The sequence below is a fragment of the Arachis ipaensis genome, chromosome B9 (assembly GCF_059453495.1).
Source record: "Arachis ipaensis isolate K30076 ecotype BB chromosome B9, ASM5945349v1, whole genome shotgun sequence".
In the NCBI taxonomy this organism is placed as follows: Eukaryota; Viridiplantae; Streptophyta; class Magnoliopsida; order Fabales; family Fabaceae; genus Arachis; species Arachis ipaensis.
In genome coordinates this window covers 66,318,171-66,343,382 of record NC_142444.1, presented here as the reverse complement: position 1 = coordinate 66,343,382, position 25,212 = coordinate 66,318,171, and the positions used below count along the sequence as shown (strand labels likewise).

General features: G+C 38.2%; 1 long non-coding RNA gene and 1 pseudogene across 1 annotated transcript; one reads left to right on the top strand and one right to left on the bottom strand.

Annotated features, from left to right (window-relative positions):
- The first annotated feature begins 845 nt into the window (after positions 1-845).
- On the top strand, positions 846-1,879 carry LOC148544922 (uncharacterized). Its single transcript, XR_015900045.1, has 2 exons — positions 846-985; positions 1,475-1,879. It is a non-coding gene; the product is annotated as an uncharacterized LOC148544922 (long non-coding RNA).
- A 13,988-nt stretch (positions 1,880-15,867) lies between these two features.
- On the bottom strand, positions 15,868-24,493 carry LOC148544921 (uncharacterized; annotated as a pseudogene).
- Positions 24,494-25,212: the final 719 nt, after the last annotated feature.

Below are 25,212 nucleotides of genomic sequence, written 5' to 3'. Positions count from 1 at the left end.
AGTGGCAGCAACAACGATGAGAGATGAGATGGCAGCGACGATGAAAGATGCAGCATTGGCGGCAATGACAACAATGAAAGATGCAACAACGGGACTGAAGCTACGACGAGTGATAGCGATGGTGAGGGCTCGAATTGTTGATGACAAAATGATGAAGAGAAGTCAAAGTGAAAGTCGCGACAATGATGACAATAAAAGATGCGATAGCTGTGAGTGAAAACAATGGTGAGGGAATGCTTGTAAGAGAATGACGCGTGAGGAAAGGACGGGAGATGATGGTTTTTTATATGGTTTTCTTACTGTGAGTGAGAGAGTGAGAGAGAGTCAAAATGAGTGAGAAAGAGGAGAGCGGAATATGAGATGATGGTTGTTTTTTTTTTTTATGAGAATGGTTATTTTGAATTAATTTTGGATTGTTCTTGTTTATATTTCTGGATTTGTCTGCATCCCAACTAATTGCTAGCTGATACCTAATTAATTAACTAACATGATTAAAAAATAAAATAAATTCTAAAAAAAGCAATTTAGAAATGAAAAGAGACAGCAAATGAACTAGCGTAATTATCTAATTATCTAATAATATAATGGCAGGATATTTGAGCTAATGAGTCAACATTTGACTTTCTCATATTTCTCCAACATGCTTATCCTTGTGCTAAATAAGCACAAATGCACAATTAATTGGTTTCTTATATTTTAAAATATTATTCTCGCTAGTCAATTAGAATTTTGTGCATCTTTTCTTTCTTTAATTTATTTCATATTTTTCTTTGTCTTATCTCATCACATTTTTAATTTTTATACAATTTAATTATCATTTTGTCTTCTAGTCATTGTCGGTTAAAAATGATCTTATTCTTTTCATTCTTCCAGTCGTTAGCTACAACAATTGCAGGTTTGTTAGTCGAAACATTAACCCTTGTTAGGTCCCTCTCAACAGTCTTCTTCTCCTAATTCAGAAGCATATTACTATTAGGTTTGTGCGGTAAGTAGTTTTTGTTGGTTTTGGGATTGGATCTCGATGTTATTCGGTTGAATTTTGATGCCTTCTAAGCTATTATTTTAGAATTGGACGAATTTCCTCTAGGAGAGGAACGAGAGATTTGAATCTCTACGCTCCTTTTCCAAATAGAAAGAAAAGTTCAAATTGGGTGCCAAAGTAGTTAGAATCTTTTTTATTTTTATTTGATCTTTTCTTTAACATTGGCAATGTATGATGTGTCTGAGTTACTGCTCCTCTATTTATTTTGTGAATCATGACTGATTTAAGGTCTTATTCTTATGGTGTTTCTCATTCGAACTTCTTAATTATTACCTTTCCTTTCTTCTGAATTTTTTATTCTACTTAAAACATTCTCCTTGTGTTTCCATTTATAAGAACTATTTGTGTATCTATAATCAAAATTTAAATTTAGTTGTGTCATCATTTCAAAAGAATGATGTTAACTTGAAAAATTATGTGTTGCTGACACAGGTTTCTAGCATGCTGTCTGCATATGTGAAGCTAAGAGATCGACACATGGAGAGAGAGGGTGTTTGTGAAACAGATTATTCAGCATGACCTGTTCTGTGTGCAAAAATCATTAAGCTTAATAATTTGTCTAATTATGTCTTTAAGCTAGTTGAGGTAATAGACCCTTTATGTGTAGCATCCATGGGATTTATTGTTTGAAAATTCTTAATAACAAAAAAAAGAAATTGTTTGAAAATTCTTAATTAGAAGAAAAACAAAAATTGTGTGGGCATGATGGTATGATATGAATTGATATCCCAGAAATGTGGAGAATAATACAACATGCCGAACCCAAAATATTTTAAGAAAAATAGAAAATAGTAGTTGTTGATCATTTCTACCGAAAAAAAAGAAAAAGAATTAGTTGATCTCTTATGTTGTACAATAATTTTCTGATCTACATTGTGGGACGAAGGAAATCATGGATGTTCTAATGACCCAATAAATTAGGAAAAAATAAATAAAAAAATAATGTTTATTGTAATGAAATTTGGTTTGTGTTTTTGAAATTTAAAAAAATAAAATATTTTTTCAAAAACAAAATCAATTTAAAACTTCAAAAATAATAATTGTAGTCTTTGGTTTTAAATAAAATCATATAAATGCATACGAATTTTTTTTATTTTATAAGATTAATTATTATGCAGTAAAATTTTTATAATATAAAAATATTTATATTATTATAATATGAATTTTAATTATAAAATATAAAATATTTAAATTATCAAAATAATTACAAAATATTATTATACACTCTTCTCTTATTTAATAGAATAATAAAATAATAAAAACATTTCCTAAATACTAATCAAAATTTTTATTATACCGAAACTTTAATCAATTAAAACTAGTTTTTAGTGTAACATCCTAATATTCAAATCCTTATGCTCGAGTCATAAGTCAATGATATTATGGTGGTACGACTCTTAGGTGGATTTTTAATAAATAAATATAGGTAATTTCGAAAGGAGTATTAATCGAGAAGCCTGAAAAGAGTAGAAATAAAATCGCGAAGACGTATCTCTCACGTTTCGACAACAAAAGATAAACCGTGAAGCCGAAAATGATATACGGACAAGGCGTAGAGGAGATTAAGAGATAGATAACAGATATATATATATATATATATAGCCACTAGTCGCGACCCGTGAAGTTTAGGCCGGCTAGGGTACAGTATGAAAATAGTTGACAACAGTATGTCCTAATCTCTCTCGAAGAAAACATGAGAGCCTCTATAGGCAAATTCAAAGAGTTCAATACATAATATAACCTTTCCAAAACAAAGGTGGAGAGATTCTTATCAAAACACAAGGTAGAGGAAATAAAGATTTTCGCCGTCTCTCAGACGACCCACAACTCACTTCTGAGCACCTGGACCTGTATCTGAAAAACAAGAGATATATACGGAATGAGAACCCCAGGCCCATGGGTTCCCAGTACGGTAAAAGTGCCAAATAAATACAATGCACTGCAATAAAACTCACTAAGCATCCTAAGCTTCTTCACCAATTATTCATCTTAGGTTCTCGCTAATCCATGAATAGGCAACTGTCATAAGGGAGTGCTAAATCTAATTCATGTTTCACATGTTTCCCAACTCGTTGACTCTTCCACGAATCAGACTCAGAATTATAAGCAAAACCATCACCTGTTATTTTGCCTCAGCAATTCTATATCAATACATCATACACTCGCCTGGAGCTAGTGAAACCACATCACTGCGTCTACCCAGGGAGCTCCAGTTATCTCATTCAATAATCATCATCATCATGCAATCGCATCATCAATTCATCCCATCAAGAACAGCCTTCACACCCACTGACACCAGCATGAGGGGCCTCTCAGTTGTACAAACACAAGCAATACAGGCAAGTAATACACAAATATGGTACAAGTAGAACAAGTAGCATATAGTCAGGTAACATGGCATATATGATGTAGAAATCCAAAACAAATGGCAAACCCAAACAATTCAAACATATGCAAATGATGAATGCCTGCCCTATGACTGATGATATCATCTGTCGGTTATATAGCCAACCCGACATGTCCTGGTAGCTAACCATTGGACAGAAACACCCATTGCGGAGCAAGTAGGTTTGAGCTACAACCCCCTTGCTACTACCCGCTCAACCCAAAGCCAGTGGAATAACCACTACTGCGGCTACTACCCAGGCGGGTGTTTACAAGCTCAACCTGGAGCGAGTGGATTCACCACTACTGCCGCTACTACCCAGGCGTCACAATCTCTGACCTGGAGCAAGTCGGACGAACCACAACCCTTGCTACTACCCAGGGACTCAATCTCTGTCCTGGAGCAAGTGGGACGAACCACAACCCTTGCTACTACCCAGGATCTCAAAACATACATTCGTTCAGTTTAGAAGCAATCATCACTGTTATCAAATCTCAAACATTAATCTGGAGCAAGCGGGACGAACCACCACCTTACTACTACCCAGGTATCACAAATACACATGTATTCAAAACTCCATAATTAAACTCATTTATCATAAACATCCCTTCCCGTCTCATACCCGGAGTAAGTGGACAATGCCACTGCCTACTACCCGGGGTCACACATCACATTTCAACCTTTTTCATTGTTATCCATGTAACACATTCATTCATTAATCATATATGCATTTATACTCAGCCATAAACTATAATGGCTTTGCCGTAACCCGGCAATAACTCAGTCATCCAGCCCATGGTTCAATCAAGAACCGGCCATTTATCAACAAATATAGTCCTTCGGCTCATGGCATACACGGTACTCCCACCGTCATCCTCCATATCTCATATAATCATCTTTGATCATCATTGATCATAATTTTTCCCCTTGCTTCACTCGCAAGTTACCACATCCCCTAGTTCCTTCCTCATTTCTAGGCATATCATAATGATTTAATACATAAGGGATGAGATCGGAGGCTTAGAAGTATGAGATTTGGCTTTAAAAACTCAAAAAAACATCTTTGGCATGAAAACAGGGCCACGCGTACGCGCACTCCACGCGCACGCGCGGATGGCCAAAAACTCATCGACGCGCAAGCGTCATACGCGCGAACGCGCGGGTTGAAAAATATCCAAACGCCGCGCAAGCGTGGGTGCTCTTGCGCCCAGGCACAAAACTGGCACAACTCTGGCACAACTCTCTGGAAAATAGCTGGGCATATGGTGCAGCGCATCGACGCGCCCGCGCACACCACGCGCACGCGTGGATGGTGCTTTCTGCAAGAACGGCACGCACGCGCCAGGTACGCCTACGCGCGTAGGGTCGTTCTGCTAAAAATTTTCTAAGTTAGAAGCTGCAGAATTCACAGATTCAACCCCCAATCTTCCGACGGTCATAACTCTCTCATTTTAAATCATTTTTCACCCGTTCTTCGAACGGCATGGACATCCCGGATCCAATTTCATTTCTAAATAAATTTGGCACAAAACAGAGATCCATAGTCCAAGTTATGTCCCGTCAAAATGTGCCCAAAAACCATATTTTCATACAAAACCACAAGGTGCCATTTTCAAAACAAGCAATTCTCAACTATTTGCAAAATCAACCTAAACATGCCAATTTCAACCCTTTCTTTGAAATCAATCAAAATATACCAAAATCAACATCAAGCCTCCTCAACTCACACATTGACACTTTCTCAAACTCAAACACATTTACATATCATATACTCTTCCTCATGCCAAATTTTAACAACACTATTTCCAATCAACCATCATTATACATAATCAATATCATACTCACTATCACGTGGTTTAACCCACAAATCAACCTTAATCATTCCTCAAGCATATATCACCACATACATATATCTAATGCATCATCATACCATCAAGGCATCAATAGTCATAATCACATATATGACCACATAATATGTCTTAACCAAAACCAAACATACCTCATCTATATAATTTCACCCAATTCACCAAATTCCACACTTCAACTCCTCAAACCTTATTATTTAATAACCAACCCAAACATTCATATATTCATTATCGGAAATTCATCCAATCACTTGTGTCATCATACAATGCACACATCACTTACCTTTCTTACCTTCTTCCGGCCTCCGGCCCAAAATTCACGGCCTCCAGCCCAATTTCACAATTTAAATGCATAAACCACAAATCAATACTCATTACCTAGTACATCAAATTCTCAATACACCAAACATACAAGGCTACACAATTCTCAACCCAATCATTAATTCACATTACATACCAACTATGCATATTAGCACCAACCATTTACACAATCCAAACTTAATCCTAGGGACATCTAGCCTAGGAATTCTCATCACAACACACGGTACTTAAATGAAACTTAAACCGTACCTCTTGTAGCCAAACCAATTGAGCCTCTTCTTTGGAAGTCTTCACCAACCTTAGCTCCAAGCCTCACCAAAGCTCCTCAAGCAATACCAATCTCCCAATTGTGCACCAACATCACCAAATACACTAACATAACCAATATCACATACATACATCAACCTAGGGCTCATAAAAATGACAAATCACAAGGGTTTGAGCACATCTTACCTCAGCCCATATGAAGTAGGGATAGAACCCACTTAGAATCCATGTTGGAGTATCCCTAAACACCCAAAATCACAAGATTTCAATACTAACTACCCAAAAACGTGTAACAGTGGAGAATTTCGAAAACTGGGTAGAGATGAATGGAATACTCACCACAAAAATTAGATAGAATTGTAGAGGATGAGAAGAGCGATGCGTGGCCGCAAACGGCTCGTCAATCGGAGCTTCGTAGCTCAAGTTATGGTGGTTTGAAGATCAAAGAGAGTTAGGTTTTCTCTCTTCTCTTCTCTCTTCTCAATTTCAGCGCCCCAACCCTTCTCTTTAGGGTAAAATGAGCTGAAATGCTCATAACTAATGTTTATATATGTTGGGTCTTGGGCCCACTTAGGCCCGGTTCACTTATTTTTGTCCGTTGGCCCAATTTTGGGCCAAAACCTTTAAGATTAGCGCTCTAAATCGCACTTTAAATATTTCTACCTTCCCTAATTATAATTCCTCATTTCTTAATCTCATTTACTCATAATCAATTTTCTCAGCTGTAGTACCAGACAGATCTCAGCCGGTACTGCCGGTCAAAATTCCACTGCGCGCTTTTACGCAGAAAACTATATTTTCCGACTCGGAAAAATTCACTGAATCCAAATATCATATTTAAATTATCAAATTCCAATTTCCAAATCTTCCAACCATATTCGCTCCTATTTAACTTATTATTTAATTAATTTCGGTTAGACCGGGTATTACATTCTACCCCCCTAACAGAAATTTTCGCCCTCGAAAATTCCATCCATCACTGCGAGTACGCGAGCATAGTCTGCCTCTATATCCAACGCATAACAGTTCCAAGGCCCTTTTTACTCTGCGCGCTTCCATTGCCACGCTCTGATTTCTCTATATCCGAGGGTCTCGGTCATTCGTCCAACGCCGACCAATAGCCTCGTTCCTTACTTTTATCGTCTCATCAACTCACACCCTATTAAATCTCAAATCATGTCATCAATAGTATTACCATCATCGTTAATCATAGCCATCGTCCCACATCACTATAATCAATCAAAGATCATCACCACACCTTAATCATACTCCATCACTATCCTCTCTCTGCCAAGCCAATTACCACTAATCACAGCTCAACTCTAAGCATAACCTCCAAACTTACTTTCTTATTCTCAAACCTTCGAATTTCTACATGACTTGCTGTTATAAAGTCTCTGACTCATCAATCAAAAACCCATTTCATTTCTAGAAAGCAAATGGGTTTGAAATAACAATTTAACAAAATCATAAGAATCCGTTTTCCTTTAATAATCTATAAAAGCATTCGAGACACATCTCTTTTGTTAAAGTTACTCATATCAAAAATCATCCTCAAAACCATAACCAACGCTCCTTCAAATTTTTGGGGAAAAATTTTCAACAGTACCTCCCCAAAAATTGGAGTTTACCACCCGTCACGGGTTCCCTCAAACCAATCTCAGTACCGCATTAGCATTTCAATTTAATGGTTCTCACATTCGTCTTTCAAAACCAATCATTATAAATCTCAATCTAATTCCAAGGTCATTATGACCAAACATCATGGTACTCATCTCTCAAACACGACAACTTGCACTCTCTCATCATCTAAATCCAATTATGCATCAATGATAATTTCCTCATCCGCTTTAGAACTATCAAAGCTCGCAGCCGCAATCAATTCCAACTACTTGGGGATCATTACTTGCAGTAACCCACTTAACCCTTCTAGTATTCAAGCTTAAGATATTATAGTAAACCTTTACAGCTCCTATTCATAGCTATCTTGTGTTACTGCTTTCGCAAGTTTCTGCTGCTTCATTCTGATCTCTCGTCTAGTACGAGCTCTATCACTTACTTCCTCAAGTACTCAACCACAACTTAGCATGACTGGCATTTCAAATCAACGTTTCCAAATCCCTCATTTAGGACCATTCCTTATCTATTTAAAGAAAAGGAACTAAAAGTCACAGGTTCAATCCGTTTCACTAAAAATCCAGAAATCAACCAACTACATAACAAACACAACACATCATTCTCAACAAAAAAAATCATTTACATCACAGGCATTTATCCATTTGTATTAAGGCAAATCCTTACTCAGACCATCCGGTTTACTCCTCAGTTTAATATTAAACTCAACATTCCCAGTTTTACTATAAAGGCGGTATCATAAAATCATGCACTATCCTTTAAGCCTGATTATTGCAATTACCTCAATCTTACTGTCACAATCGGCCCGCATCCTGACTCTCTCCTTGTTGGCAATTTCTTGATACATGCTCTGGTAACCCGCACTTGTGACATACACCTAACCCCAATCGGCACGGCCTATTTGGGTGATGACTTCCACATCTCTGACAGCTCGAAACATCAGAAGCAGCCGCTACCCGTTTTCCCTTACCATTCCTTTGGGACTCCTCACTCGTCGCAAAGTTATTCTGTCCTTGGAGAAAGTGTTGTACGTATCCTCTCTCCTTAAACTCTCGACCCCTTGGTGCGAATCCTTGGTTGTGCTCTCTATGACTTTCTTTCTCTGCAACCCTCCTTTTCACACACTCTTCAGTAATTCTGCTCTTATTCACCAACTCTGAAAAAGTTCGGATCTCCATTGGTCCCACTGAACTTAAGATGTCGCTCCGGAGCCCTCCTTCATACTTAATGCATTTCCATTCCTCGAAGTCTCCTGGAGCTCCTTGACACATGTGGGAAAACCTGAATAGCTCCTCAAATTTGTCTGTATACTCAGATACGGACATAGTACCTTGCTTTAGCTGCAGTAACTCCAATTCCTTGGCTGTCCTGGCAGAATTCGGAAAGTACTTCTTATAGAATTCCACCTGGAAGGCATCCCAAGTGATAAGATCATTCCCCTGTTGCAGGAGACGTCGAGCCCCTTGCCACCAATGCGATGCTTCTCCCGTGAGTAGATAGGTAGCAAATTCAACACACTGCTCTTCAGGCACCAACTGTGCTTGCAGTGCTCGCTCCATGGCCTGAAACCAAGTATCAGCTTCAGTCGGATTGGTGGTTCCCTTGAACTTAGGTGGATTAACCTTTAAGAAGGTTGCCAGTGTCATCGGGCCCTGAGCTTCCCTTCCGCCATTGTCATTATTGTTTATCTGTTGCCCAAGAGCCTTCGCAGTGGCTTGCATAGCAGTAGCCATATTCTCCAACGCCGCCATAAGGTTTACCGGGTTATTCGGGTTGATTTCCGGTTCCTGCGTATTAGTACGATCTCTTTCATGTCCCCGACCGGGTCCACGAGGTGCTATCTGGTTCCTATACACACCAAACAGTCGATATCAAGTTGATCAGTCTCAATATCGGAAGTATAGTGCTTCAAAGTACCAAAGATACACTCATGGACTTCATGCTAGATGTATCTGTTAGATACCCTAACTAGCACAGGCACAGACTCAGAGTATGCATTGAAGCATAAGCAGTCCCATCCCTCAGGCTCACGAGGACGAACTGCTCTGATACCATAATGTAACACCCTAATATTCAAATCCTTATGCTCGAGTCATAAGTCAATGATATTACGGTGGTACGACTCTCAGGTGGATTTTTAATAAATAAATATAGGTAATTTCGAAAGGAGTATTAATCGAGAAGCCTGAAAAGAGTAGAAATAAAATTGCGAAGACGTATCTCTCACGTTTCGACAACAAAAGATAAACCGTGAAGCCAAAAATGATATACGGACAAGGCGTAGAGGAGATTAAGAGATAGATAACAGATATATATATATATATATATATATATATATATATATATATATAATATAATATAATATAATATAAGTAAATAGCCACTAGTCGCGACCCGTGAAGTTTAGGCCGGCTAGGGTACAGTATGAAAATAGTTGACAACAGTATGTCCTAATCTCTCCCAAAGGAAACATGAGAGCCTCTATAGGCAAATTCAAAGAGTTCAATACATAATATAACCTTTCCAAAACAAAGGTGGAGAGATTCTAATCAAAACACAAGGTAGAGGAAATAAAGATCTTCGCCGTCTCTCAGACGACCCACAACTCACTTCTGAGCACCTGGACCTGTATCTGAAAAACAAGAGATATATACGGAATGAGAACCCCGGGCCCATGGGTTCCCAGTACGGTAAAAGTACCAAATAAATACAATGCACTGCAATAAAACTCACTAAGCATCCTAAGCTTCTTCACCAATTATTCATCTTAGGTTCTCGCTAATCCATGAATAGGCAACTGTCATAAGGGAGTGCTAAATCTAATTCATGTTTCACATGTTTCCCAACTCGTTCACTCTTCCACGAATCAGACTCAGAATTATAAGCAAAACCATCACCAGTTGTTCTGCCTCATGAATTCTATATCAATACATCATACACTCGCCTGGAGCTAGTGAAACCACATCACTGCGTCTACCCAGGGAGCTCCAGTTATCTCATTTAATAATCATCATCATCATGCAATCGCATCATCAATTCATCCCATCAAGAACAGCCCTCACACCCACTGACACCAGCATGAGGGGCCTCTCAGTTGTACAAACACAAGCAATACAGGCAAGTAATACGCAAATATGGTACAAGTAGAACAAGTAGCATATAGTCAGGTAACATGGCATATATGATGTAGAAATCCAAAACAAATGGCAAAACCAAACAATTCGAACATATGCAAATGATGAATGCCTGCCCTATGGCTGATGATATCATCTGTCGGTTATATAGCCAACCCGACATGTCCTGGTAGCTAACCATTGGACAGAAACACCCATTGCGGAGCAAGTAGGTTTGAGCTACAACCCCCTTGCTACTACCCGCTCAACCCAGAGCCAGTGGAATAACCACTACTGCGGCTACTACCCAGGCGGGTGTTTACAAGCTCAACCTGGAGCGAGTGAATTCACCACTACTGCCACTACTACCCAAGCGTCACAATCTCTGACCTGGAGCAAGTGGGACGAACCACAACCCTTGCTACTACCTAGGGTCTCAATCTCTGTCCTGGAGCAAGTGGGACGAACCACAGCCCTTGCTACTACCCAGGATCTCAAAACATACATTCGTTCAGTTTAGAAGCAATCATCACTGTTATCAAATCTCAAACATTAATCTGGAGCAAGCGGGACGAATCACCACCTTACTACTACCCAGGTATCACAAATACACATGTATTCAAAACTCCATAATTAAACTCATTTATCATAAACATCCCTTCCCGTCTCATACCCAGAGTAAGTGGACAACGCCACTGCCTACTATCCGGGGTCACACATCACATTTCAACCTTTTTCATTGTTATCCATGTAACACATTCATTCATTAATCATATATGTATTTATACTCAGCCATAAACAATAATGGCTTTGCCATAACCCGGCAATAACTCAGCCATCCGGCCCATGGTTCAATCAAGAACCGGCCATTTATTAACAAATATAGCCCTTCGGCTCATGGCATACACGGTACTCCCACCGTCATCCTCCATATCTCATATAATCATCTTTGATCATCATTGATCATAATTTTTCCCCTTGCTTCACTCGCAAGTTACCACATTCCCTAGTTCCTTCCTCATTTCTAGGCATATCATAATGATTTAATACATAAGGGATGAGATCGGAGGCTTAGAAGTATGAGATTTGGCTTTAAAAACTCAAAAAAACATCTTTGGCATGAAAACAGGGCCACGCGTACGCGCACTCCACGCGCACGCGCGGATGGCCAAAAACTCATCGACGCGCAAGCGTCATACGCGCGAACGCGCGGGTTGAAAAATATCCAAACGGCGCGCAAGCGTGGGTGCTCTTGCGCCCAGGCACAAAACTGGCACAACTCATGCACAACTCTCTGGAAAATAGCTGGGCATATGGTGCAGCGCATCGACGCGCCCGCGCACACCACGCGCACGCGTGGATGGTGCTTTCTGGAAGAACGGAACGCACGCGCCAGGTGCGCCTACGCGCGTAGGGTCGTTCTGCTAAAAATTGTCTAAGTTAAAAGCTGCAGAATTCACAGATTCAACCCCCAATCTTTCGACGGTCATAACTCTCTCATTTTAAATCATTTTTCACCCGTTCTTCGAACGACATGGACATCCCGGATCCAATTTCATTTCTAAATAAATTTGGCACAAAACAGAGATCTGTAGTCCAAGTTATGTCCCGTCAAAATGTGCCAAAAAACCATATTTTCATACAAAACCACAAGGTGCCATTTTCAAAACAAGCAATTCTCAACTATTTGCAAAATCAACCAAAACATGCCAATTTCAACCCTTTCTTTGAAATCAATCAAAATATACCAAAATCAACATCAAGCCTCCTCAACTCACACATTGACACTTTCTCAAACTCAAACACATTTACATATCATATACTCTTCCTCATGCCAAATTTTAACAACACTATTTCCAATCAACCATCATTATACATAATCAATATCATACTCACTATCACGTGGTTTAACCCACAAATCAACCTTAATCATTCCTCAAGCAGATATCACAACATACATATATCTAATGCATCATCATACCATCAAGGCATCAATAGTCATAATCACATATATGACCACATAATATGTCTCAACCAAAACTAAACATACCTCATCTATATAATTTCACCCAATTCACCAAATTCCACACTTCAACTCCTCAAACCTTATTATTTAATAACCAACCCAATCATTCATATATTCATTATCGGAAATTCATCCAATCACTTGTGTCATCATACAATGCACACATCACTTACCTTTCTTACCTTCTTCCGGCCTCCGGCCCAAAATTCACGGTCTCCAGCCCAATTTCACAATTTAAATGCATAAACCACAAATCAATACTCATTACCTAGTATATCAAATTCTCAATACACCAAACATACAAGGCTACACAATTCTCAACCCAATCATTAATTCACATTACATACCAACTATGCATATTAGCACCAACCATTTACACAATCCAAACTTAATCCTAGGGGCATCTAACCTAGGAATTCTCATCACAACACACGGTACTTAAATGAAACTTAAACCGTACCTCTTGTAGCCAAACCAATTGAGCCTCTTCTTTGGAAGTCTTCACCAACCTTAGCTCCAAGCCTCACCAAAACTCCTCAAGCAATACCAATCTCCCAATTGTGCACCAACATCACCAAATACACTAACATAACCAATATCACATACATACATCAACCTAGGGCTCATAAAAATGACAAATCACAAGGGTTTGAGCACATCTTACCTCAGCCCATATGAAGTAGGGATAGAACCCACTTAGAATCTATGTTGGAGTATCCCTAAACACCCAAAATCACAAGATTTTAACACTAACTACCCAAAAATGTGTAACAGTGGAAAATTTCAAAAACTGGGCAGAGATGAATGGAATACTCACCACAAAAATTAGATAGAATTGTAGAGGATAAGAAGAGCGACGCGTGGCCGCAAACGGCTCGTCAATCGGAGCTCTGTAGCTCAAGTTATGGTGGTTTGAAGATCAAAGAGAGTTAGGTTTTCAGCGCCCCAACCCTTCTCTTCTCTCTTCTCAATTTCAGCGCCCCAACCCTTCTCTTTAGGGTAAAATGAGCTGAAATGCTCATAACTAATATTTATATATGTTGGGTCTTGGGCCTATTTTGGCCCGGTTCACTTATTTTTGTCCGTTGGCCCAATTTTGGGCCAAAACCTTTAAGATTAGCGCTCTAAATCTCCCTTTAAATATTTCTACCTTCCCTAATTATAATTCCTCATTTCTTAATCTCATTTACTCATAATCAATTTTCTCAGCTGTAGTACCAGACAGATCTCAGCCGGTACTGCCGGTCAAAATTCCACTGCGCGCTTTTACGCAGAAAACTATGTTTTCCGACTCGGAAAAATTCACTGAATCCAAATATCATATTTAAATTATCAAATTCCAATTTCCAAATCTTCCAACCATATTCGCTCCTATTTAACTTATTATTTAATTAATTTCAGTTAGACCGGGTATTACATTTAGTATATTTATTTTAAGACAAACATATAAAATGATAGATAGATATTAAATTAGAGAGATAGTATAAAATAGAGGAGAGAGAAAAAATAAAAAAATGTAAACTGTTATACTTATACGGTTATACCTTTTAGTGGTCTATAATGATAGTCATTTTTAAATAAACTTTTACACCATTTTAAGGATTTATGATGATAGTTAGTTTTAATTTTTAATCCTGTAACAACTTATAATGATAGTCAATTTTTACGTAAACATTTATTTTTTTAGTTATTTATGTATAAAATTTAAAATTTTTATATCCTATAGCAATTTATATAAAGTAAGTATAGGATAGAAATATAATCATTTTAAAAAAGTTACAATTAAGTTTTAGTTAAGTGAATATTTAAATTAGAAGATAAAATTTTTAATATGAGGTCATAAATTAGATTTATGCAATATTCATAATAAAATATTTTTTAAATTTAGTTAAACAATTGCAGGGAAATAGAAAATTATATATTTCATCACATGTATAGTAGAGACTAGAGAGGCAAGTGATGGATAAATTTTCCTTTTCATCTTCAATTATTATTCTTTCATTGGTTTTTAGGTCACTTTTACGGTTTTCTGGAGCCCAACATTATTTTTTTTTAATTGAACTGTACAAAATAGTTAGCCCATCAACTCATCATGTAGTCCACCCATTAATTTTTCTAAACAGTGCCATTAACTAATTAGACATCTATCTATTAATATATAATAGGAAAGTAGTAATATGTTTATTGCTTGACAAGTGTTTCACTTGAATGATTGACAAGTGTTTTGCTATTCAAAATTCAAACATAAAATAAAATATAATAATAATAGATATAGACAAAAAGTAAGCAGTAAAATTGTTGCATTGGGTGCATTTTTTCTTTTTCAAGATTAGAATTTGAACTTGCATTGAAATTAGAGCAAGAGTGAACAAATTTTAAATTAGGACATGAGAGGACATGAGTTAATCATTTACGGCTACCATTAAAAGAATCAGAAAGTTATTGAAGAAGATAATAAGAAAAGTTAATCCAAAAAGACAAAGTATCCTCGAAGTCTCAACCGTTCTCATATCATCGAATTTTCGTCTATCTAGTAACGTTTTATTTAGTTATCTGTTTTATGCATTTTTTCTGTGACAAACTATATTTTCTATCCGCCTAACTAAGATTTGCAAGGTGTCCACTACTTTCTCAAACCAACAATCTCCGTGGGATTGACCCTCACTAACCTGAGGTATTACTTGGACGACCCGGTATACTTGCCGGTCTATCTGTGCGAATTCTGTGGACACTACTACATAATTGACTTTTACTAACATTTAAAAAATATTACCAAATCATATTAAAATGTTACCTATGTATATGAGTAACATTTTAACAAATGTTAAATATACCCTATGTTACTAAAGAGTTTTACTAACATTCTTCTAGTAAAAATGTTACAAAAGATATTCTATAGTAATATTATGAAAAATGTTACAATAGATTATTCATGGTAACACTTAGAGAAATGTTACAATAGATATTTTTTGTAACACTTAGATAAATGTTACCATAAATATTTTCTGTAACACTTAAAAAATATTACAATAGATATTCTATAGTAATACTCAAATAAATGTTACAAAAAATTTTTTTGCTAACAAAAAAATATTACAATAAATCTTTAGTAACATTTAAATACACAAAATATCTTTAGTAACATTTAACCCACACCAGACCATGAAGTAAAGTGTTTTCTGGCCTGCGGGCCAACTTCCAGATTAAAAACCTTAAACTGCCATTCACCATATACCATGCTCAATATCTAACAGTCTAAATGAACTAATGAATGAAAAGGAAACCAATGAATGCTAGATATGTTTGCTAGAGAACACATTGCATTCTCCTGTAATGCTTGAGCGCACTCACCTTGCATGAACTCTTTGGAAGGAGCTATTGTGGCATTGATTAATGCAGGAATACCATTAGCATTTGCTATCTCTCTTCTTGCCTCTTTGCACTGGGAAGATAGAGACTTAAGAGCACCAGCTGTTTTAGCCCTGACAGAGTCATCATTACCAGGACCTAATAGTTTAAGGAGTTGTTTTATCACATCTGCTGATAACACCTTTGAGCATGCAGATGCATCATCCATCATAACAGAAGCAAGCAAAAAACACACATTAGCTAAGGTGCTAGGCTGTCCTGTTGCCAGTAACTTGACTAATATGTCCACTCCTCCAGCTTGCATGGTTGCACCCCAGAATCCCTCAATATTGCTGGCGAGATTTTTCAATGCTCCAGTCAATAAACTTTCGACTACATTTGCTGATTTCAAGCCCTTCTGCAGCTGCTGCCAGAGCACTGGTACAACACCTTCAATTGAAAATATTTTCGAACCAACATGATCTTTCACACCATCTTGAGAGACAGCATAAATAGTATTGGTAGCAGCAATTTGTCCTTCTGTGGAACTAGACTTTAGAAGACCAAGCAACGGAGGAATGCATCCTCCAAGCAAGACTTTCACCCTCAGCTCATTTTCTTTACAAAGGGAGCCCAGGATAGTTGCTGCCTGTATCTTTACATTCAATGAACCCGACCGAAGAAGGGAAACAAGTACTGGAACTGCTTGAGAGTGAGATCCAATAGCACTAAAAGCATTTTCTCACATCTCTATAAGCTCCAATAAGTGCCTTAACGAATACTCTTTCTCGTGCGTAGAAGATGAGCTCTGGCACAGTTGTTCAATGCACTGGGCAACGCTGGCTAATGTTCCATCTGGATCCTCCATGCTGATGGTTCGATCCCTACAAGTGCAACCAATTAAGAATGTGCAATACCAAGGTTCTCATACAAATTTGAAGTTCCTTAGTCCATAAAGAATCAATTCAGATGATGCTAATTCAGATATATATACTAGAAAGTTGTCAGCATCCTAGTATATTTGGAATGTGAAAGTAAAACTAACGCAAGATAACTAAAAAATAAGTATTACCATTTCTCCCACTTTTGATCACAAGATCAAGAAGTGGAGATTTATATGTGCGACCACGAAATGAACCCTCAAATTCTTTGGAAACAACTACAGCTACTCCATAGCCAGCCAAGTCCGAAAGCCTGAGGGCGAAGGAAAGATTAACTCCATCAAACAGACCACTGAATTTACACGGTAGCACACATACTAACAAAACAAAACTATGTAAAATTTATCTATGCCACTCTTTTAGATTACTTGAGAATTCAAAAGGTGTTCCAAAAATACTACAGTTTCTATAGCAGAACTTGAAAATAAAGGGAATTGAGAGTATAAAAAAAACTGTTACAAGATTCTCACAATTTAACAAAATAATTATTAATAAAGGGGATTGAGAGTATGAAATTACCTAGAAGGAAGAAAATCATAGGGTTGACATATCTCTATGACTAAAATCAAGATTATCTTGAGACTCTTCTCCCATTGGTTGATTATCTAAGATGCATGTATCAATTGTTGTAGCAGGTATATATCATCCCTAATCCAATTAACATCATCTTCAACACTTGTAGATTGACAAAGCATAGAACTTGTTATTTGAGGACCATCCTTGAACTTTTCCATGTCATCATTATCTAAGTCACCGTATATATCAAACAAATCCCTTGGAATGGTGTTGGTAACCACATGCCAAGTATCACTTGGATCTTCTGTGTAATAAACTTGTCTCACTTGAGTTGCAAACACGAATGGATCATTTTCATAAATTGGGTTTCTAAAATTTACCAGTGTTAACCCAAAATTGTCTGTATTACTTTGAAACCAATCGTACTTAAATAGCACATATTTAGAATGCCCATGATAATCTAACTCAAGTATATCTTTTAGAACTCCATAATAAGTGACATTTTCTACTTTTGGATCCTCATCTTTCTCATTTCTAAACTTGACAGTGGATGAAATAACCATAACTCCAGTATTTTGTGTTTTTCTCTCACAATCTTCAGTCACAAACTTATAACCATTTATCACATAAGCAGAAAATCTTCTTCCAACAACATTTGGCCCTCTAGACAACCACTTTACTCTTTACTAACAGATGAATTCCTAGCAAAATCTTCAAACCATTCAGTAAAAGTAAGACAATGGTCTTTTGTCTTGTCCTATTTATCTCCAAGGCTAGTATGAGCATCACTAAAAACAATCTTCTCATGTTGTCTACATAAAGGTGAAAAGTATCAAATATAAATATGATAATATTAAAAAATAAAGAGGCATATATAATTACTTACTTGATATATGGAGTGATGATATTACAATTGAACAATACATAACGATGAGATTGCTCCCACATAAGAGGATCTAGACTTATCATCACCCCATTCCCTATTGGACCGTCAAGATTCTTTCCTGGGTTATTGAATTTTGTTCGGACATTCTCATTCAAGTATCTTGAACAAAATGTCAAACATTTGTCTGCTAAATACCCTTCTGCAATAGATCCCTCTGGACGACTTTTATTATGGACATAATTCTTCAATTTGAGTAGGAACCTATAGATATTAGTAATAAAGTTTTAGAGAGGATAAATATATTGAACATATATCATTAATATCACCAAATAAAGAATATAGGAATTGTTATAGGTTTCAAAATAAATCACCTCTCAATTGGGTACATCCAACGGTATTGGATAGGTCCACCAAGTCTTGCTTCATATGCTAGATGCATAGACAAATGGATCATTAGCACAAAAAATGACGGTGGAAATATTCTTTCTAATTCGCAAAGAATTTGTGCAATTTCGACATCTAATTGTTCAAACACATCAACTTTGATAACTTTAGAGCATAAAGTCTTGAAGTATGAACTAAACTTCAGTAGAACTCTCACAACTTCTTTTGGTAAGGCTCTTTGAATTGCTATTTTAAGTAGGGGTGTGCAAAAAAACTGGTTTCACTGAACTGAATTGAAACTGAACTGAAACTGTTTTAAATAAACCAGTTTTTTTAAATAAAAAACTGAACTGAAACCATAGTTTTTATGAAAACCAGTTTATTAAAAACCAGTTTTTATGGTTCAGTTTAGTTTTAAACCAAATTAAAACTGGTTTTATTTAAACTCTAAAATTAGTTTTTACATACTCTTTCTCTCTCTCCTTTCACTTTCTCTCTCCCTTTCCTCTCTCTCTCCACTTTCTCCCCCCTCTTTCCCTTCTCTCTCCTCTCTCTCCTCTCTATCTCTCTCCTCTTTGTCTCCCTCCTCTCTCTCCTCTCTCTCTCTTTCTCTCCTCTCTCTCTCTCTCTTTCTATCTTTCTTTCCTCTTTTTTCCTCTTCTCTCTCTCTCCTCTCCCTCCTCTCTATCTCTCTCCTCTTTGTCTTCCTCCTCTCTCTCTCCTCTCTCTCTCCATCCTCTCTCTTTCCTCTCTCCTATCTCCTCTCTCTCTCTCTCTCTCTCTCTCTCTCTTTCTTCTTTTTTCCTCTCCTCTCCCTCCCATCTCTCTTCGTCTCTCTCTCTCTCTCCTCTTTTTCCCCCCTCTCTCCCTTCTCTCTCTCTTTCCCCCCTCTCTATCTCCTCTTTGTCTCCCTCCTCTCTCTCTCCATTCTCTCTCTCTCTATCTCTCTCTCTCTCCGTCTCTCTTCCTAACTCTATCTCTCCCTTCTCTCTCTTCTTTCCCCCTCTCTCTCCCTCTCCCTTCCTGTCTCTCTTCCTCTCTCTCTCCTCCTCTTTCTCCCTCTCCTCTCTCTCCCTCTCTCTTTCCCTTTCTTTCTCTCTCTCCTCTCCCTCCCTCCCCTCTCTCCCCCTCCCATCTCTCTTCGTCTTTCTCTCTCTCTCTCCTTTCTCTCCTCTCCCACTCTTTCCCAATTCCTTCCTCTCAATCTCTCTCGTCCCTTCTCTCTTCTTCTTCTTCTTCTCTCTCTCTCTCTCTCTCTCTCCTTTTCCTCGCTCTCCCCTTTTTTCTCTCTCTCTCTCCTTTCCCTCCTCTCTCTCTCTCCCCCTCTTTCTTCCTCTCTCTCTCTCCATGTCTTTCCTTTTTCTCCCCTCTCCCTTGCTCTCCCTCCCTTCCCCCTTCTCTCTCTCTCTCTCTCTCTCTCCCATTTTGTTTCTCTCTCTCTCTTCCTCTTTTCTCTCTCTCTCCCATTTTGTTTCTCTCTCTCTCTCTCTCTCTCCCTCTTTTCCCTCTCCCATTTTATTTCTCTCTCTCCTCTCCCTCCTTTCTCTCTCTCCCTCCCTTTTCTCTTCCTCTCTCTCTCTCTCTCCTTGTTTTCCTTTTCTCTCTTTCTCTCTCCTATTTCTCTCTCCCCCTTCCCTTATTTCTCTCTCCTCTTCTCTCTTTCTTCGCCCTCCTCTCTCTCTTTCTCCTCTTTCTTTCCTTCCCTTCCTTTCTCTCTTTTCTCTTTCTCTCTTAATCTTCTCTCACTCTATATCCCTCTCTCTCTCTCTTTCTCTCTTCTCTCTCTCTCTTTCTCCCTTCTCTCTTCCTCTTTCTCTCTCTCTCTCTCTCTCTTTTCTCCCTCTCTTCTCTTTCTCTCTCAACCTTCTCTCTCTTATTTTGGAGAAAAGAGGGAAAGAGAGAGAAGAGGGATATAGAGTGAGAGAATATTGAGAGAGAAAGAGAAAAGAGAGAAAGGAAGGGAAGGAAAGAAAGAGGAGAAAGAGGAGAAAGAGAGAGAGGAGGGCGAAGAAAGAGAGAGAAGAGGAGAGAGAAATAAGGGAAGGGGGAGAGAGAAAGAGAGAAAAGGAAAAAAAGGAGAGAGAGAGAGAGAAAGAGGAAGAGAGAAGGGAGGGAGAGAGAGAAAGGAGGGAGAGGAGAGAGAGAAAGAAAATGGGAGAGGGAAAAGAGGGAGAGAGAGAGAGAAACAAAATGGAAGAGAGAGAAAAGAGGAAGAGAGAGAGAAACAAAATGGGAGAGAGAGAGAGAGAGAGAGAGAGAGAGAGAGAAGGGGGAAGGGAGGGAGAGCAAGGGAGAGGGGAGAAAAAGGAAAGACATGGAGAAAGAGCGGGAGGAAAAAGAGAGAGAGAGAGGAGGGTAAGAAAGAGGAGAAGGAGAGAGAGAGAGAGGAAGAAAGAGGGGGAGAGAGAGGAGGGAGAGGAGAGAGAGAGAGAGAAAAAAAAGGGTAGAGCGAGGAAAAGGAGGGGGAGAGAGAGAGAAGAAGAAGAAGAAAAGAGAAGGGACGAGAGAGAGTGAGGAATGAATTGGGAAAGAGTGGGAGAGGAGAGAGAGAGAGAGAGAAAGAAAGAGAGAGAGACGAAGAGAGATGGGAGGGGGAGAGAGGGGAGGGAGAGGAGAGAGAGAGAAAGAAAGGGGAAGAGAGAGGGAGAGAGAGGAGAGGGAGAAAGAGGAGGAGAGATGAAGAGAGACGGGAAGGGAGATGGAGAGAGAGAGAGAGGAAAAGGAGAGAGAGAGATAGGAAGAGAGACGGAGAGAGAGAGAGAGAGATAGAGAGAGAGAGAGAGGAGGGAGACAAAGAGGAGAGAGAGGGGAGAAAGAGAGAGAGAAGGGAGAGAGGGGGGAAAAAAGGAGAGAGAGAGGAAGAGAGACGGGAAGGGAGAGGGAGAGAGAGAGAGGCAAAGGAGAGAGAGAGAGAGAGACGAAGAGAGATGGGAGGGAGAGAGAGAGAGAGGAGGGAGAGGAGAGGAAAAAAGAGGAAAGAGAGAGAGAGATAGAGAGAGAGATAGAGAGAGAGAGAGGAGAGAGGAGAGAGAGAGGAGAGAGAGGAGGGAGACAAAGAGGAGAGAGATAGAGAGGAGGGAGAGAAGAGAGAGAGGAGAGGAAAAAAGAGGAAAGAGAGAGAGAGAGAGGGGGGAGAGAGAGAGAGAGGGGGTAGGAGAGAGAGAGGAGAGAGAGAATGGGAAAATAGGGAGAGAGAGAAGGGAGAGAGAGTGGGTGGAGAGAGAAAGAGGGGAAGGGGGAGAGAGAGAGGGGAAGGGAGAGAAAAGGGGAGAGAGAGCGAGAGGAAGGGAAGAGAGGGAGAGAGAAGGGAGAGAGAGTGGGAAAGGGGGGAGAGAGAGAGGAAGGGGGAGAAAGAGGGGGAGAGAGAGGGGAAGGGGAGAGAAAGAGGAGGGAGAGAGAGAGGAGGTAGGAGAGAGAGAGGAGAGAGAGAAGGGAGAGAGAATGGGAAAAGGGGGAGAGAGAGAGAGAGGAGGCTAGGAGAGAGAGGGTGGAAGGGAGAGAAAAGGGGAGAGAGAGAGAGGAAAGGAAGAGAGGGAGAGAGAGAGGGTGTGAAAACTAGTTTTAGGCATAAACCAGTTTAAACTGGTTTTTTTAATTAAAACCAGTTTTATTTTTATGAACTGGTTTAAACTGATGCACTGTATTATAAACTGGTTTAAAACCAGTTTCTTATATGACAAAGCAGTTTGGTTCAGTTTCTAAACCATTTAAAATGGTTTAGTGCAGTTTCAGTTCAGTTTATGGAAAAACTGAACCATGCACACAATAGAAATATTGGTAGCAAGTCTTGCATCAATATATGGTAGTCGTGACTCTTAAGACCAAGAAGTTTGTGATGTTCTAGTTGAACACACCTAGAAATATTGGAGCCATACCCTTCAAGAAGCTTCACATTTTTCAAAATACAACAAAAGACACTTTTTTCCTTTGAAGACATTGTGAAATGTGCTGGTGGCAAAAATGTCTTATTTAGTCCTATATTTTTTGGATGAAGTTCATGTCGTATCTCCATATGTACCAAGTCAAGCCTTGCTTTGAGATGATCTTTTGATTTTTCTTCTAAGTTCAGTAATGTTCCAACAATATTTTCACAAATATTCTTTTCAATGTGCATTACATCCAAGTTGTGACGAAGCAAATTAGTACTCTAATATGGTAACTCAAAAAATATGCTTTTCTTAGTCCAAGGATCATCATAATTTCTTCTCCTCTTTATAGTCTTCCCAAACAAATTTTTCTTATTGCCTAATTTTTCTAATATATCAGGTCCTGATAGTGGCACAGGTGCTGTTCTTAGCTCTTTCGTACCGTCAAAACTCTCCTTGTCTTTTCGCTATCGATGCTTTGATGCTAAAAATCTTCGATGTCCCATGTAACACGTTTTTTTACTATGTTTCAAGAATCTAGAGCATGTGTCATAATTACAAACAGGACATTACAATTTTCCACTTGTACACCAACCAGATAACATAGAGTAACTAGGAAAATCGCATATAGTCCAAAGTAAGGCAGCATGTACATGAAATAACTTCCCACTAAAAGCATCATATGTCTCAAAGCCATTCTCCCATAACTCTTTTAACTCATCGATTAAAGGTTGTAAATATATGTCAATATTTCTATTAGGAGAAGAAGGACCAGGAATAAGCAAAGACAACATCATAGAATGTTGTTTCATGCAATCCCATGGAGGCAAGTTATATATTGTTAGGACCACCGGCCAAATACTGTATCTACTACTCATTGTTTTATATGGGTTAAAACCATCACTTGCCAAACCCATCCTCACATTTCGAGGCTCCAATGCAAAATCTGAATGTAACGAATCGAAAGTTTTCCAAGCTGGTGAGTCTGCTGGATGCCTTAGTTTTCCATCATTTTTATGACCTTTATTGTGCCACGTCATCAGATCGGCGGTTTTTGAAGATATGGATAGTTTCTTGATCCTCGGTTTCAAAGGAAAATACCTCAAAATTTTTGCTGGAATTGATCGAGAAGTTACCTTGCAAGAAACTTTTCTTTTAGCACTTTGGACCTTTTTCATTTTATACCTAGAAGCACCACACTTTGGACAAGTAGTGTATTCCTTAAACTTCTTCCAGTATAAGATACAGTCATTTGGACAAGCGTCAATTTTTCATAACTAAAATCTAAGTCCTTGATGATGTACTTGCATTCTTCATATGTTGATGGTAGACACGAGCCTTTGGGAAGTAATTCATTGAGTAATTGTAGTAACATATTAAATGATACGTTGCTCCAACCATGAAGGTTCTTTATGTGGAGCAAACGAACAATAGTTGATAACTTTGTAAAATCTTTACTGCCTGAATATAATTCTTGATGAGCATCATGTATCAACTTGTAAAACTTCTTAGTTTCTTCATCAGGCTCTTCTTCATTTTCATCCTCATCCAATGCATCATCAAATTGACTGGTTTCAAATTGCCTCGACATCATGAAGGTCTCTTCCAACAATTTATCCAAATTATCTCGTATTTCAGATCCATCCTTCTTAGCAGATTTTGAAGATCCACATTCTCCGTGAAATATCCACTTACTGTGTCCCTTATCAAACCCATCACAAACTAAATGCTCGTAAACATCCTCTCGATTTCCCCAAGCACAATTATTACAATTCTTACAAGGGCATAGAATCTGAGTTCCTTCAGCTGCATTATGAAATGCAAAATCAAGAAACTCATCTAACCCATCTAAGTACTTCTTAGAAGTTCGCGGTTTGAGCATCCAACTCTTATCCATGACTAACTAATATTATGAAATTCAAAATGTCTGCAAAATGAAAAGGAAAAAAACTAAAATAAGGAGCATTTTACTAAACTATTGTTGCAGAACAAGGCATTATAATTTTCCATAACACTATAACAATTATAGAATGTATGCAAGATAAAATCTCAAGACTAAATATAGGAGAAGTACCTCCCCAAACTTTCTACCAAACAATTAGAAGAGATCAAAGAATTCTTGACAATAATGTATAAAATCAAGTACAACATATAATCTAACACATGCATTCACATATTAAGATATAGATAAGAAAATCCTACTTGTTTTGAAGCTCAAACAGTTGCTGAAATGGGGATTGACAGTAGCGACAACAAGCAGAATCTGCTAGGTACATTAGATTTCTCTGTAGCCTTATTTGGTTCCTGAATTTTTATAAACCAGAATCACAGGATTGATAAAGATTATTAATTATATAGAATACCTAGAGACTAGAAAGTGAGAGAAAGTATTCAAGAAAAACCTAAACTGAAAAATCTCATATGCTTTATATTAACATAGAACGGCTATATTGAGATTCATTCAAGCCAGCAATCAATCTGAATGTGAGACCATAGGAGTTGGTGGATTTCCTTGTTGGTAGGCATTAATAATGAGAATAATGTGATTCCCTACTTTCAGATAAAAAAAAGATAAAAAGAGGTGATTTCTCTTACATGAATTATAATTTGGGTTTG